Below are 16,900 nucleotides of genomic sequence, written 5' to 3'. Positions count from 1 at the left end.
TAGTTGCTTGACCTAGCGCTCTCTGCCCAGCTAGCTTCATGCTGCTTAAATTAATACAACTCGTTCAAAAATGTAGTTGAATGGATGGGTTTTTAAGTCGGCAAGGATTCAGTTTTGGTAACAAAATGTTATTCCTACATGGTAAAATACCAGTAGAAGTAAAGTCAATAAACTCTAAAGGCAAATATATTAAAGAATTCTTATGCATCATGATTTTCCTCTTGCCATCGAGGGAAAAGATTGTATTTTATACAGGAACTGAGATATTTCCCTTTCTGTAGTCCTGTGTGGATTTAACTAAAGCAGCAACTAAGAGAAACAAGAGTTTAATAAAGAAAGCCTTGTTGATAATTATAGAGTGGTTGTAAGCGTAGGTTCATAGCCTTTATTTTTCTTGTTCAGAACTTTATTATGGATCTTTAAGTTTCAAATGACTCTTGATACTTTGCATGTGTGAGATTTTAGGTAAATAAATGTACTTTATTATTTTGGGACAATACTTCAAATACATATTTTAAAGGGCGTGTTCTTTGTCTTACCACATGTGACTCTTATAAATCTATAAGCTAACTATTCTAAACAGATTATCAGATTGTAAATAGGATAGGATGGAGCTAGAGGGAGAAATAAATACTGTTTCTAGTTAACAGTTCTAGTTCTAGCAAATCATTGATTGTGCAAAGTTTTCATCATGGTCGGAGTTAGAAAAATTAACCATAAAAACATAAGAACCTTGTGTTCATTTGCCAAATCACAGGCTATATTTATGTTTGCAGAAAAGTAAGAATCTTTGACAGCTGTCCTTTGAACAATCTGTTGGTTTTTATCATCTGCACAGTCAATCGGGTAGAAATTGGTTGAGGAAAATGTGAAACAGTCTACCAATTCTGTCTACAAAGATAAAATATCTTTTTGGCTAGGATTTTACATGTTGCTTTTTTTTTTTTTAATACCGCTTGAACTCCAATGGTGTCATTTTTACAATGTAGCCCTGCACATGTGAATAATTTGGTGGTAGTAGTAACCTTCAAATGTAAGGCATTCATTCATTTGGAAGAAAAACTAATCTATACAACCTCTTTTTTTTTCAGGCAATGTTCTCCTTGGTAAACAATTTGTATTAAACCCGCAGTGTCCTCGACAACAAGAATAGGACTGATGTGAGCCTGTACTCTGTGTTATATACCATAGCCTTTGAACCATTGTGTGTCTTGGTGAGTTATTTTCACACATCATTGATTCAAAAGGCTGTGGACTTCAGAACAGCATGTTTTGAAACTTTGAAGGCTTAACAAGAGACCCTCAACCCACCGGAAGAGCATGGTCTTATGGGCACAGTTTGCAGTGCTGCTGCTTACAGCATGTGATGGGTATCCAAATATAAGCTCCATAGATTTCTCTTTGCAGTAATTTACTACATCCACTTTTTGCTGGAACTGGTAGCAAAACTAATCGTCATAGTATTTTGATTTTTTTTTTCATATTTAATAGTTTAAATTTTGAGAGAGCCAGGCCTTAAGCTGTGTTCCCTCTGTTTTGAACTGCTAGTATCTTCATTTGCATATGACACCATGAATTTCTCTGATCTATTCTTTTAGTCGAGGAAGGAGAAAAACATTCAAAGCCTGTTCTAAGTTATGACAAATAAAATTACTGTTTTCTTACATGCTGAAAAGCCAAGAACCCATAGTCTGGCTGGTTTAGATTTGTTCTCTCCAAAGGTGTTATGCTGCTCCTTATGCATGCTTCATTTGGGATTCCAGCCATTTAAAGAATGTTATCCTACTTGTATATACAATGCATATATTTTATTGCACATACTTACTTTGTTATTTAATGCCACCCAGAGTTTTCAAGGTGGCTTAGAGTGTAAGTAAAAGGGCAGTGTCAACTATTAACATCTACAACTTAAACCAGACCTGATACAGTACAGGGAAAAACATTAATCACAGGATGCTTGGGTGTCAGCAGTGGAACTTGCCCTTTTGTAAGACGAATCAGGCTGGGCTGATACAGCTTTGTTTTGGTCTGACTCCTTGGTATGCCTTCAGCAGTAGTAGGTGGCCTTCTGATAATGCTGCACCAAGGAAGATGGTGGCAGAGCATCTCTAGAAGGGTGGCTCAGACCCAAACCAGGTGATGGACAGGAGGAAGGGAGGGATGATGCCCTGTGACAGAAGATCTACCAACAAGTAGAAGCACCGTCTTGGGAGAAGGTTATGCTTAAACCTGAGGTAGTACAGAGAGGGGAGCTGTGAATGGCATCTGTGGAGGCCAGAGCTAAAATTGGTCTCATTTTTTTATCCGTAGCTGTACTGCTTGTTCCTCAAAGAGACTTTTTGCATGGCTTAAGGCAACACTGAAAGCAGGAGATGGTGAGGACGTGGGTGAGTTAACAGTCTCCTCTGTGTCTGAGTCAATGTTCTCTGCCTGTCATTTGCTTCATATACAATATATTTCAGTGTGAAGAGCCCAGCTAGAGTGAATTGTTCCACAAAGAAGGAAGCTAAGCTTTTCACAATCTAATCAATATTTCCTGAAGAGGTGCCAGTGTCTACTGAGCAGAATTATGATCTTTCTGCCATAAATCATGTCATTTCTGACCCTAAACCTCCCCTGCCCAGATGTCCTCTCTTCTGACGACTGACATTTAGAACAGGAATATTAGCATTTAGGACAAGGACAGTGTGTGCTACAAAGCACATACTTGGGTGCTCTGCAGATAATAATCTCTGAGTTACTCATGATGATATTTTTTGGGAAATTCAGGATGCCTCAGTACATATGTCAGATTCCTGGATTTGGACCAAGAGGGTATTATAAATAATAAACATCAGTATCGTTGCCATCCACTGTAGCTGACTACCATCTTGGATGCAGATTAGTTTGTGCACTTGTATTGCACACAGACATATACAAAGTCTAGATTTCTCTTGAAAAAGCTTGGTGTTTTGGTAACTAACTAGATGAATAAACATATAATCTTTCAGGAGCTGGCAGAACAGCATCTAGTTCTCGTTACCCTCTTTGTTTCTCTCCACCCTTTGGCTTTCACCATAATTGAAGACAACTGCTCTGGCCACTCAGCTCAGCATCTGCAGGATGAAGTTATACATCTTCCAGACGTGGCACTCAGTTGCCAGCGCATTTCTTACCCTCTGGTATGCTTTGGGCCGCTGCTTTCACCTCAGAGCTGTCTACCTGTCTCCGAGACGGCTGCTGATGCTCCTTTAGCCGTGGTGCACAGTACTGGATTCCTGTGCTGCTCTCTGTGATACTATGCAAAGGGAAAAGAATGGGGAATGCTGTGAGAGACAGTTACATGGAGCTCACAGTAAGCTCATTTTACTTGCAAACATATCCAGAGCAATCCGGTTATTTCAGAGCTTGTGCCCAGCATTTTTCTGTGACACAGATGCAAGCTGAAGAGCACTCTGCCATCGTGCCATGGTTCAGAGTACCTGTGTATTTCTGTAACAGCAGCAGTTGATTTTCTATTTTATTTTAAGTAGAATGGTATTACCAGAAAATTGTTAACATTTGCATAGAGAAGGTTAACTCTTTTAAGTGGCTTTATGCCATTAAGTAGGAATGTAACCACTCCAGTACAGCAGTTTGTCCACGGAGAGGAAAAATAACCCTTCAAAACCCTGGCACCAGTTCCACATTAGAACTAAATTACTGTAGCAGATTGAAATGACAAGACTCACATTTTTAAATAAGCATGCAAACGAGGCATGTGCCCAGATTGGCATGGGACAGGACTCCTGTTTTGCACATATGCCTTGGGATTTGTGCGCACACACACAAACAATTAAAAAAATATTCTGGCAAAGAATATATAATGCAAGACTGAAGGGATGATTTTAATATTCTTACACCAGTGGTGTGTGAGAAGACCTAAACAGACTTTAAATATTCAGTGTTTTCTTTAATAGGCAGTACCAGGGCAGCTGAGGACAGTTCATCCTAAATGACCAAGGTAACCTGTTATGGCATGTATATAGAGAGTATACAAAGTCTAGAGTATTTACATATAAATACACTCAGAGTAGAGGCCTCTTAGCTGTCTTTTGTAGCTTTCTAGATGCAATGCAGGAGATTGGACAGCCTGCACTTGTTGGGCAGGTCCTCTCCTGCCTCAGCAGGTGAAACGTGGCATGTCATTTTGTCCTGGACTGCAGCAGTGCAATACATAATTTGAACCATTTCTTGTTGTTCTCCGTTTCAGGTGATGTGTTCAGCAGCATTGCTTTATGAACAGCTCTTTAGGGGCCTGTTAGATACAGCCAATCCCGTTGTGCTTTCCTGCATGCTCCATGGGGGAAGCTGGGTAGCCTCAGCAAGGCGGAGGGCAGCCAGGCTGAGGCAGACCGTGCCCGGCTGGAGACGTGGTGTCCTGCTTCACACTGGGGAGTTTTCTTCATGACTAGCAAATTCAGGCTTTGTAAAATGATTTTCTTTTGCCAGCCGTGAAAAAAAAAAACAAAACCACCTGTTTGAATTGTGGAGATCCGGTTGTCCTGGAGCACTGGGTGCGCAGTGGGGCACAGTGGTAGTTAAGGCTGTGTGATCAAAGGGAGAGGTTGAGCCTGGCACTGGTGCCATGCTGAAGACCCACCTCTGCCACCACAGCCATCCTCCGCTGTGACGAGTGCAGAAGTTATTTGGGCTGCAAGGTCAGCGGTGAGGCTGGCTGTACTGCAGCCTCAAGTATTAATTGGTATCTTATAGCTTGTTTCTGAACTGCAATGTCTTGTTTCCACTCTGGTTCCGTGTAATTGCTTTAGATACTCGAAACTTTGAGAAGTGGCCAAGTTGAAAACTTTCTTTAAGGTGAAATCCATATACCTCTCAATGAAAAGGTTGTGTTTTAATAGTTCACTAACATTAGGCCGTCTGATAACATTACGCTGTATTCTTATAGTAGCTGACTTTCAACCATGATGGCACTGTGAAAAAATCGTATGCATGATTTAGTAGAAAACTATGAATAGAGGATTGGGGCTTCATCCATCTGTGTATAAGCACAGATGAAGCGACTGACACTGATACAGAGACCTTTCAGTTGAGAAAATTCAAGAGCTGTACCCTGTTGCTGCTCAAACCCAGCTTCCTTATCATACTTTTGCCTTTTTTTCTTCTATTTTAGGGAAAGCTGCACAGAAAGTCTTTGCTGTTGGTTATGCTCTCAGTGCGTATGCATATACTCACTTCCAGCCCAATCGCTGGCAGTGTTACAATGCACCAAATAATCACTTTTTTAAAGTTGGTTTTAAAGATGATATTTAAAAAAAAAATATATAAAAAGAGTCATGGGGTGGCTTTTCCAATAACATCTTGAACTTGTAATTCTGCAATGTTGTCTCTGAGCCATTAATGAAATCCATATTGCAGGGATGGCCTCAAAGTAATGGAGGAAGGAAAAAGCAGCTGTATTTGCTATCCTGCGGCTCTGTGTTTTTCATTATGTTCTCTATTATTTTTGTTTGGGGTATATTTTCTGGAGCAAACAACCTCCCTGGGGCTGATCTGCTGCAGAGAGCAGGTTGAGTGCCTGGTGCTGGCTCTCCGAGGGGTGTCAGCTGTGACGCTGCAACCTGTTAAGCAGAGCACCAGGATGCTCGGAAGGGAGGAGCAGTGCTTTCTGTGGGTGAAAGTTCTGGCACAAACATTTGACTGAATGACTGTGAGTATATTACAGAAAAACCAACCCAACCAGCAAGACGCTGCCAGAGCTAGCCTAACGATCCAAGCATTTTACATAGCTGATGACCAGGACAGGTTTATCCTCTCTCAAAATGACACATTAGAATAATATTAGCTAACTGTCTGTAGCCTTGTTGGGGCGTCTCCTTCCAGACACATAATTGTTACTGTCACCTCTCATGCTGTATGGTATGCAAGGCTGATGCCTACGAACGTTGCCTGTATGCTTTTTAAGAGCACGGGAGGCAGTCAGCCTTGAATTCTGAACAAATAGTGATGGCTCAATTAATAATGGACTGAAAAAGCACAAAATTAAAGCATGTGTTAGAGTGCATGCATTAGCTAGGTGTTTTTTCAACAAGCTGTCAGACAGTATATGTAAGAAAAGTAGAGCTACTATGGTAGAGGCAAAGAGATTCCACTTAAATAACTAAAGCCCAACTCATCTTTGATCGGGTTTGCGCAACTGGATCCACTATGCTTTTTCCTTACTTCATTCAACCAGTGACTGCTTATAGTCACTGGGATGGAGCAGAGGGTTGGAGCTCACATGGACAGAGAGCCCCAGACGAGGGTTTAATCCCATTCAGCTCTCTATAGTATGCAGACAAATCTTCCCCCTAATGAAAGGCTACAAAACTGAAACAGAATTTATTAGACACTGGCTACATTTTAGAAGGATCAAAATAATATAGGCACATCGCTGCTTCATTTTTGGCTCTCTAGTAACTAATTTCTCCCAACCTGAATCTGCACATGTGTAATGCAAAATGTTTTACTTCACATTAAAGTAAGAGTGTTTATTTATGCAGTTTCATTTCCAATAAAAGCTATGCTTTACAGTGCATTATACAGAATGACAGCAGTGCACTGAATTGCAAGGTCACACTATAGATCATACTCGCTCTGCCAAACACCCAGCAAGGAATTTTGAAGTAAGCTGTAGTAAGGGGCTGAGTGGTGAGCAGAGCCAGAAACAATACAGGTTAGAAAAATGTTTGTTTTATTTAGTGAAAGAAGAAAGAGTTTGACTTATTAGGGAGGCTTTTCCTACCGTATTCATTCTGGGTCCAGGTCCTGGAAAGAACGTTTGGGATGGAACTTCCTGTAGTTGACCCTAATCTGTCCTCAGAGCCTCATGCGTCTTCCTCTAAACCGAGGAATATTGGGTGTGTTTGAAGATATAACTAGCAGTTTATGCTCTGCACTGTTGCATTATCAGACTCTTGCCTTTTTCCATAAAGTGTGTGAGGCTACATGTCTGGTGAAAGGTGGGGCGGTGTCATCCTCAGCGCATAGATTAGGTGTGTGCTACTGTGCAGCCTACAGTAGTGGGTCTAAATAGTACGAGTGACTTATTCCAGATGTTTGCAAGGGTAATTTGTCCTCCAGAGGAAAAAAAATTACCCTAGAACAGAGAGGGAGACAGAGGTAGCACGGCACAATGGAGCCACTGCATGGGTTTGTGCATTTTCTGTGTACGGAAAACAATTTGAAGATAACTTGGTCTTGTCTAGAAGGCCAAGAAGTGCCAAAGGCAGTGTGGCAAATAACTTTGATTTAGGAGGAGCACAGTTTGCGGGCCCTGTTTCAGATATGGGACAAAAGAAGCAGCACTAATGGTGAAAGTGGAGAGCCACAAGAGGAATTATTGTCACACCCACACAAAACATGAGATCAAAGTAAAATTTCAGTATTGAATAGACTGTTCTCCAGGCATGGTTGATGAGTTGCACCCAAAGGTCTGAGGTGCCTGTAGTAAACTGGCCTCCCAACAGAATCAAAGCTGAGCAGCACCCTTTATGGTATTCCTCAACAGACACAGCTGGATATTATTTTTGGAATATAACTTATTGGTGGGGTTGTACTACCTAAGGAGGGCACATTTTGGACAGGCATGGGGGTGCCATTTTAGAAATCTCCCCTTTGACTTGGGCTCTACAAGGTTATTCCCTGCAGAAGAAAGAAATGGGTGACAGAGTGAGGAGCATCTTTGGTGCAGTCCAATTTATCTATCTTTATTTATTTAAATGCAGAGAAAGCACAGGAAACTCTTTCAGGAATTAGCAACAGAATGCATCTCCAAGTCTTGCTTACTGACTGACTTTGGCAGAACTGCCTGATGCCTCAGACCTACTTTTTAGGGCTCTCGTAGCAGTGATTCTCTGACCAGAGGTTCGGTTTACTGTTGCCTCTCTTTGTCTCTGTCAGGGAATCTCATCCCTTTGGGTGACTGTGATTGTCAGATCTCATTGTAACATGGGATTGATAGTCCCGGCGGCCTTGCCCTCCTCTTCTCAGCACAAATCACTACTCTGAATTCTGTTGGTGACCTCATCCATAGGACTGAGTACCTGCATCTAATGCAAGTGTTTCTGATGTGTTTTCCTGAATATTGCCATCATTGTCGGATGAATCAAGGTCAATCAGGAGAGACAGAAAACAGGGGTAGGGACGACCAGAATAGGGTATTAAAGGACTGGTGATGGAAGTCCAAAACAATAGAGAAGTGATGGCGGAGGGTTTCTCTACATGGGTCCACAAAAGAGCTAAGCAGCTTCTGTGGTTGACCCAGGGAAAGGCTGGCTCTTTCACCCTGAACTTCAGTGAACAAAACCAATAGTCATCTCAGTGGCTCAGGCTGAGGAGCTTTCATAAAAATATGTTCTTTCTCACCCTTTCTTGTTATTGTAGTTCTTCACACAGGCTGCACGCTATGTCTACGTGCTTCTGAACATAGTGGAATCTCCAGGATGTTACACCAGGTCAGTCCCTTGTTCTTTCTAGCCAATACGTATCTCCGCTCCTCTTGCAGCTGCAGTGGTTGTCTTCTGTCCAAAGTGCTTTAGCACTGCTCATCATGCAGGAGGATGCTGTTTTTCACCCAGCTTATGGGGACTTTGCAGTGCCATGTCTTTTGTGGATAGCATTGTTGCAAACAGTCTGGTTCAGACTTTATTGACAGCATTTCATTGAATCTGTCATGCTACTTGCTCTCCTTGTTCCAGCCTGTCAGACAATTCATGATCGCAGTACCAGATCAGTTAAGTCACACCTTTGCTATTTTAGCCAAATCATGCTGGACTTCAGTAAAGCCTTTGATACAGTTCCCCACAGCATTCTCATGAAAAAACTGGCTACTCAAGGCTTGGACAGGCGTACACTCTGCTGGATCAAACACTGGCTGGATGGCCAGGCCCAGAGAGTGGTGGTGAATGGAGTTAAATCCAGTTGGTGGCCGGTCACAAGTGGTGTTCCCCAGGGCTCAGTGTTGGGGTCATTCCTGTTTAATATCTTTATTAATGATCTTGATGAGGAGATTGAGAGCACCGTCAGTAAGTTTGCAGACAACACCAAGTTAGGTGGGAGTGTTGATCTGCTTGAGGGAAGGAGGGCCCTTCAGAAGGACCTGGACAGGCTGGATTGATGGCCCGAGGCCAATAGCATGAGCTTCAACAAGGTCAAGTGCTGGGTCTTACAACTACCTGAAAGGAGGTTGTAGAGAGGTGGTCGTTGGTCTCTTCTAACAAGTTACAACCGATAGGACAAGAGGAAATGGTGTCAAGTTTTGCTAGGGAAGGTTTAGGTTAGACATTAACAAAAACTTCTACACTGAAAAGGTTATCAAAGACTGTAACAGGCTGCCCAGGGAAGTGGCTGAATCGCCATCCTTGGATGTACTTAAAAGCTGTCTAGATGTGGTGCTCAGGGACATGGTTTAGAAGTGGGCCTGGTAGAGTTAGATAACGGTTGTACTTGATGATCTTAAAGGTCTTTTCCAGCCATAACGATAATGATTCTATGCTCTAGTAGATCATTACTGTGCCCACCAAGATTTTATATGAAATAGCATTTACAGCTTAATACACTGAAAACATAATCCTTGCTCTCTGGCAATACAAGAAGCTATTAAGAAAGGGCAACCACCACGCAGAGCTGGAGTCTCAGATCCGTGCTGCAAAAAATAGCTGCATTTCTCTCCTGGGCCAGTTAAGCAGGCTGTGACATTGCCCAGCTGCACTGTGCACCCCAGTGCTGGGCTGTCTGTTAATATGTGGCCTATACAGATTAAGGCTGATGTTAGGAGCAGCTGGATCCTAGTCTGATTTCAAAAGCAGTTGAAAAGTTACTGTTGATGGGCTTGTCGGTGCGTACAAGGCAGTAGCTGAACTTACTGCTTCAGTGGGAGCCGTGCTTTTGCACAAGGTATAAAGCAAAGGCAGTAAACATTATTGCCCTGGGGGACACCAGTCTGTGTACTGGCTAGGGATGGGTGGCTTTTGCTATTAGAAGCTTCCTTTTGAGGAAGACTTTCTCTGGATGGATTCATGTTTGTGTCAGTGGTTACTGCTGGAATTTCATTAACTTCTCAGTAAGTAAAGAAAAAGTGGATCTGACTGAAACAGAATAGATTGCTTTTATGTAATTCTTCTTTAATTAAAACTTTTACTGGTATCATGCTGTTTTGGTGTCATAGTTTAGATTTTTACATTGAGTGACAGGAGAAGGGAGAAAAAAGAGGAAATGTTTATTTAATTCATGCTATAGAATGTAATGACAAGAGATTGTTTCCATACGTACTGTTTTTGTTGACCTTTTAACATTTGGAAATGTCAGGAAATACCATTACTGTAGGTCTATCCAGCTTTAATGCTACAATAACTTTATAGCTATTCACAAGGGAAATTATTATACGTTGCCTGAAACAGTGAAGGTGTATGCGAGCATACACACAGATCTCTTTTTCTCCTTTCCTGCCAAATAGATCTCTGCGGCTGCATGCAGTCCTGTTAAAAATGTGACTTTTGTGTCCTTGTAATTTTAGCTTTGCTTTTGAACCTGCCAGGTTTACTGAGGCAGCAAAGAAGTATGTTTCTGGGAAGTTTAAAGACACTTAAAATAGTGTAGAATGCATTTTAACTTACTGTAATTAGACAATGGCCAAAATTGTGTAGATTTTTCAAACACAGATATTAACCTTTGTTTGGTTTGGGCTTTTTCTTTTGAGGGGGCCCGTTAAGATTCAGAGAGGTTCAGAAGAAGGTGCCTTGATCCATGCATATCGTCTTGCCTTTAGAACTGAGGAATAGGTCCCAGTCACAACTTTGATACTTAAGTCCCCAAAACACTGGAGTGTTTTGTTGATTAAGTAATGCTCTCCCCGGCTGTGTTGGCAGTGTAGCACGTACCCGTGTCGTGTCGTGTGGTGGAACAGCCCTGGGTGCGGGTGAGCGGTGGGAGGATGCCATTACCTTGGACAGCACCAGGTCAGCCTCTCATCTACTGCCGTCCCCTTGCCCACAACCGAAACCCAAACAATGCAAAGACCCAAGAAAAAGCCATTAACAGCAAACACACTGCTCCAAAGAATCCAGCCTAGAAGCCGAACCTTCAGTGATTTGAAAGGGATGCGGATTTTGTCCTTTGGTTACGAAAAAAGAACCCAGGAGGTGATGGGAACGAATCTTTCTCCTCAAAATATCATCTGAGGGCTTCAAATACAAAACAAGGGGAACTGAAACCAGCAAACACACACATGTGTATTTAAAAAATATTCTAAAGGATTAAAATTAATATTAAGAATGCACATAATTATCGCATGTTTTACAGAGCCCAACCACTTAAATATTAGTGAATTACCTCTAAGGTTATAATTAACTGTCTGCTTAGAAATATCCCAGACCTTCCACTGGCTGGTGGAGGAAGCTCTTCGTCTGTTCAGGAGAATCGCAGCCAGTTGTGGATCTTGGTCAATTTTACTTATCATGCATACAATTATAAAACAGCAACACCCCAAAACATCCAAATATAAACGCACTCCATGAGAACTGTGGTCTGAACTAATGACAAGGTACTGTTGATATCGTTTCACAAGCTTAATTGGATTTTTGAACGAAGTAATTTTTAAATACAGCAAATGAGTAGTAATTGTCAGGAGTGATTTATTACTTTGCAGAAGTTTGGAAATGACAACTATGAAAACTGGCTACCCTAGAGTATCAACAGATCTCTTCTATTGGCTGTGATCAAGCCCACAGCTGAAGTTTGTATGGGTTGTTCCAAAGAATACATGAAAAAGATTTAAATTTTGACACAATTTATTGAGATTTATTTGTATATACTCTTTCAACTATACATATTGTATGTATGTTTTTATAAATACAATCTCATTCACACAGAGTAATTTAACTGCACTAAGCATTCCTTTGTAATTCATGTGTATGATATCAGTATTACTAAATGTTAGCTTCCAGATGTACTGAACAATAGGCTGAAAGTAAGTGTTTCAGTCATAATTTGCTAAATGTTTTTTAAAACTATGGCTAGTATTCAAAACTTTGAATGGTAATGGATTATCCTGATAATGATTTAAACTGCTTTGTTTCTCATTCATTACATCAGTTAGAGGAAAAGCTAAAGTAGCTTTAGAAAGTGTCAAAATTAAAAAATAGCTTTGGTGGTCTTAGGATTTATACATATGTCCACATGCATGTATATCCATATAAACGTTTGCATGTGTGGATACACACACAAATACACATATGGGACTCGGCTCTGGGCTTCATCTCAGCCAGTAGAAGAAATTTTCGCTACTTGTGGGTAGCGAGTTTTCACACTCTTTGTTTCCAAAATTTTGCAGAGTTGTAAACTATACCTGACAATTAAGACTAGTATAGTCATGCTGTCTCTAGGTTAGTAGCCTGCGTGTACTTCATTTTGGCTATGTAATGACTTATAATCTTTAATTATAAACTCAGACGCTGTTATGTGTCTGAATGCTAACAGACTTTCTTCATTTAGAGGTGTAATGTGCTTCCAAATTATTACATGTGATTGCTGGCAATATCTATTGTCTTTCTGACACCTTTTCCATCTACATATTAAAAAGAACTTTCCATTTTTTTAATTGGGTAGATTTCTAATGAATACAATTAAGCATGAAACCGGTCTTTAGTACATCTGATCATCAATTTAGCAGTGACATACTTTGAGATAAGATTTTGTACAGATTTCTCTGTACTGTTTTGCATCTGTAAAGGATAGAAGATTTATTGGCCCAGGTTGTTGCTGCTAGTGCCTAAAGCAGAAACACTGCTCCAGTGTGGTGGCCTGTTGAGAGTCCCCATGTGCTAGGACTGGAGTGATTGCCAGTGTGGGCCACAGGCAGGAGGAACAGCCTGCTGCAAGATGGCCTAAAGGGGAAGCTGTATAAAATAATTGCTTGGTATAGATGTCTGGTATTCCTTGTGAGGGAAGCTAAAAGCTGGGGTAACCCTCTGGAGCCCTCCAAATGAGACAGGCAAGATTTGATGTTGGGTCTTTTATAACATAAGCCAGCTGAGCTGACTGCTGGGCTGCAGACAGGGGAAGGAAAGGAGAGCAGACAAACCCACCTTCTCCTCCCCTCTGGGAGCCAGTTGATGAACCTTCTCTTCCACAATGTGCCTGTCCTACCATATAAACTGCTGGGGATTGCAACAGACGTTTAGTCAGAAATTGCACACTGTTTTGCTTGATCCAAATCACGTGGGTTTTTTCTCCCTTTTCAGTCTGCTTAGTTGAGCACCTGCTTAGCCAAAAAGTGTGATTGGAACTACCAGCCATTTGTATGGCTTTGTTACTCAGTTTCTGTAAAACTGTGCTGATAAAGAGCTTTGTAGTTACATTGCTTTAATTGCACAGAACAAGTACATATCAAACAGCAGGTATATGGCTGAAGTTATCTAAATAAATAACAATAGCCTTCAGAACGTCACAAAAGCTGATACCTTTGAGGTAGTGAGGCTTTGGTTTTGCAAACATGTCAACAAAGTCTCCAGTTGGCTGTGGTGGCGGGTACTCCAGGTCATCCAAGATGAGATATCACTTAATAACTGCAAGGCTTGCTCCCTCCTCGCCTGTGCTGCCTTTGCTAGTGGAAAAGGTGAACACTGCTGCTTCGGCAGAAGCTTTTGTCAAGAGCTGAGCGGTCCTCAGGCACAAGTGGTAGGTGCTAAAAGGGAAAAATGCGCAGGATTTGATGCATATAGATTAGCAATGAACGCAGTGTTGAAAATTCCTGGCTGTGGGTCAGTTTAGCATAACATTTGGACCACATTTCCCTGAACTGAAGTTTCTTAGTCTGGAAATCCAAACTGATGATAACAATTAGTTGTTCCCTTTGCTTCTGCCCTTAATTAGGAATCTGTGGGGAGAAGCAGGGGGGAAGCAAATGAAAAATAATCAATCATCTTCAAACCTGTCAGAAGGTGAAGGTCAACTTGAATTTAAGCTGTGGCTTATATTTGATTTGTATTTGATCTGAGCCACCACACACTCCTCAGACTTTAATACATCCTGGCAATCAGATGTTCCAGGGCTGAGTTTTCCCATTACTTGCTAGACAGCGGCTGGGTGGCTCCCTGCAGAAGGCTGTAAGGAACGGAGAAAGACAGGAGGTCATCAGTGACCACTAAAGGATCAAAGAGGGGGAAGTTGGGTGGTTTCATACAGTCAATCTCCTGTGGTAAATGATTTTATATTGCTCAAAGTCCAACTCTGGTGAAGTCCATTTTTACTGCTTTTCTAAATACCCTGACTTGTTCAGAAATGCAGTAAAAGGCTTTCGTCCCAGCCCATTCAACTTAAAAAATGGAAAACGAAATCCTCTTAATCCCTCCTTGGATCAGCCTGCACAATGAAGTAGCCAAACTGGTAGTCACAGTATTGCTATGGTGCTCAGGCCGCTGCAATTCCTACACCTCGTCTCTCTCGGATCGCCAGTGGGATCAGTCATTCTCTATTAGGCTGGAAAAGCTCAGAAAATAAGAACAATAAAAATGTTAAACGTGCTGTGGAATTTCATTCCACTTCTATAATGAGCTTAGCAAACCCTAAAGCAGAGAATACGTAATTTTAAACAGATTTTTAAATAGCCTTTTTGTCAGCTCTCTTGGAAGAGGAGCAGAGCCAGCTGATGATACTTTTTCAGGAGCAGAAGCAGCGGCTCTCTGGGCTTGATCCCCAAGGTGCTGACTGCCCTTGGCTTCTCCTGCTGTTGCCTGGAGTGTGGTGAGCTGTGCCTTGTGGGACCAGAACCTCTCAGGGGGGTGGTAAGGGAGATCCAGGGTGTTCCTACCCCTGCCTATAGTGCAACAGTGGCAACGCAGGAACCCCTGGTAACTGGGCATGGAGGCAGCCAGTTGTGCATTGTGAAGGAACCGGCTCTTTTTTTTTTACTGGAGAATGATATTGCACAGCAGCAATTATAGTTTCAATAACTCCTCCACCTTCTTCAGCTTCATTTAATTCCCCCCTTAACAGATGTCTGCTTTGAAGGAGAAAAGGAAAAAGAGCTTTTCTATTATGGGATTTTTTTGGGGGCACCTTAAACAATGGCTATAAAGTAGAGGAGGAGGATTGCAACCCAACACCAATCACATCTCTCTCCAGAGTCCTTCTCTTTGTTCTTAATCTCATTTGACTGGTAACAGCTCAACAGAGCAATAAGAAAAGCATTTGAAACATCCCATCAAGCCAGCACAGATTTCTAACACAGGCCAGTCCAATTAGACTCTTATGGGTGGCCAAAATAAGATCCCCATTCTCTTGATAAGTCACAGGAGTAAAGTACTGGATGGTCATGCTGTAGTGAGCAATTTGAAAGCAAGAAAGTTTCTAGTCTCAGTTTCTGTCTAGAAAAGCAGACAACACAGAAAGGATCTGCTGCTCTTGATTTAAAAAAAAATAGAGCTGGAAACGAAACAGATGAAACCATTAGTTTATTTCACTTGAAAGCTTCTGCTTTGAGGAGAGCTATGCCATATTGTTCTGTACAAGGACACCAGATTAATCGCCTTTTCTCTCCTTCACCTTTTATAGTGATGCTGCACAAATGGTATCAAGCTGACGGAGAAAATTATAAATATACTGTGGCTGCAATTTAGCAGCATTAATCACACAAATTTAGTAGTTTTAGATGGTAGTAGGTCATCCATTAGCTGAAAAGTTGACAGTTGTAGCATAGAAGCCTGAGTTCAGGCCTCATCTTCCCCTTTCAGGTCATCTATTTCTTTCTCGGCAAAAACATCTGGTCATTTCAAAACTGTAATTTTCATACATTTTAGCTAACAGTGGAATGTTGAAAAGCTGTTCTGAAAAACATAGTTCTTTCCTGTGCCAAACCAGTTGGCCTAGAGTTAGCAAATGTTGTTATAAATCTTCCCTTTGCTTTTTCAACAGCTCTAAAACTACAGAATTAAATGCTTCATAAAGACTAACCAATGGACACAGGTTAGTATGCTGAAGAAGTTGAGCATGCAAAGCCACCAAGGCCTCTTGAAGGTGGCCCCAGTCACCCCATGGAGCTCAAGCCCACAGAACCCCCAAGCTGCCTCCCAACCCCAAACCTTAGACTGAAGATCCTTCTGCTTTCTTTCCCTCCTCCCAAGCACAGTTTAATATAAGGCACTGAGTAGAATCAGAAAGAAAATAACAAAACAGAAGGCCTGCCTTCAGTCATACATATGCACAGTCTGCATTAATGTGTGTCAGTGGATATGGTCTTTCTCACTGCTTTTCCTCCAAATCTTACCCCAGCCTTGTGTGTAGAGTCATAAATACTAGGCTGAGGTATTCCCCCCCCCCCCATTTATTTGCCAAAAAGAAGAAAGAAAAAAAAAAAAGAGAGAAACAGCAACACAGCAGTTTTTGTGAAAACCCAAAAGAATTAACAATATGAAGGGAAAATTTGAAAGTGATAAAACTATTTTTTTACTCTTCCAAGGTAAATTTCATCCAGAGGGTACTGAGGACATCACAGATATGCCAGCTGGTGTGCTGCTTTGTCCCACCAAACAACAACCCAAGAGCCTGGGAATGGCAAACCCAACTTCTTGTTCTTCCTCCAAAGATATGTAATGATATATGTAAAATACAAGGGGAGGACACTGGAAGTGCTCTACCCCCACTGATCCCACACAACGTGGCTTGGGTGCACTGCACGCAGACCTGCTTTGGTTGGAAACCTTGTTCTGAATTAGGCATAGGGATGTAAAATCCCACCTCCCCTCCCCTTACAAGCTCCCTGGCTTCTGCTCTGGAGGCTGGTGCAGGAGAGATACCATCCCCTATGCTGTGAAGGTGCCTGAATCCATTGTTGAGTCAATGGTGCTTTTTAAAAAAACATGTAGGGCAACACGATGGCCCATTC

This window comes from Charadrius vociferus, unplaced genomic scaffold (genome assembly GCF_000708025.1).
Source record: "Charadrius vociferus isolate BGI_N301 unplaced genomic scaffold, ASM70802v2 scaffold61, whole genome shotgun sequence".
In the NCBI taxonomy this organism is placed as follows: domain Eukaryota; kingdom Metazoa; phylum Chordata; class Aves; order Charadriiformes; family Charadriidae; genus Charadrius; species Charadrius vociferus.
Note: the sequence above shows the minus strand (reverse complement) of the source record.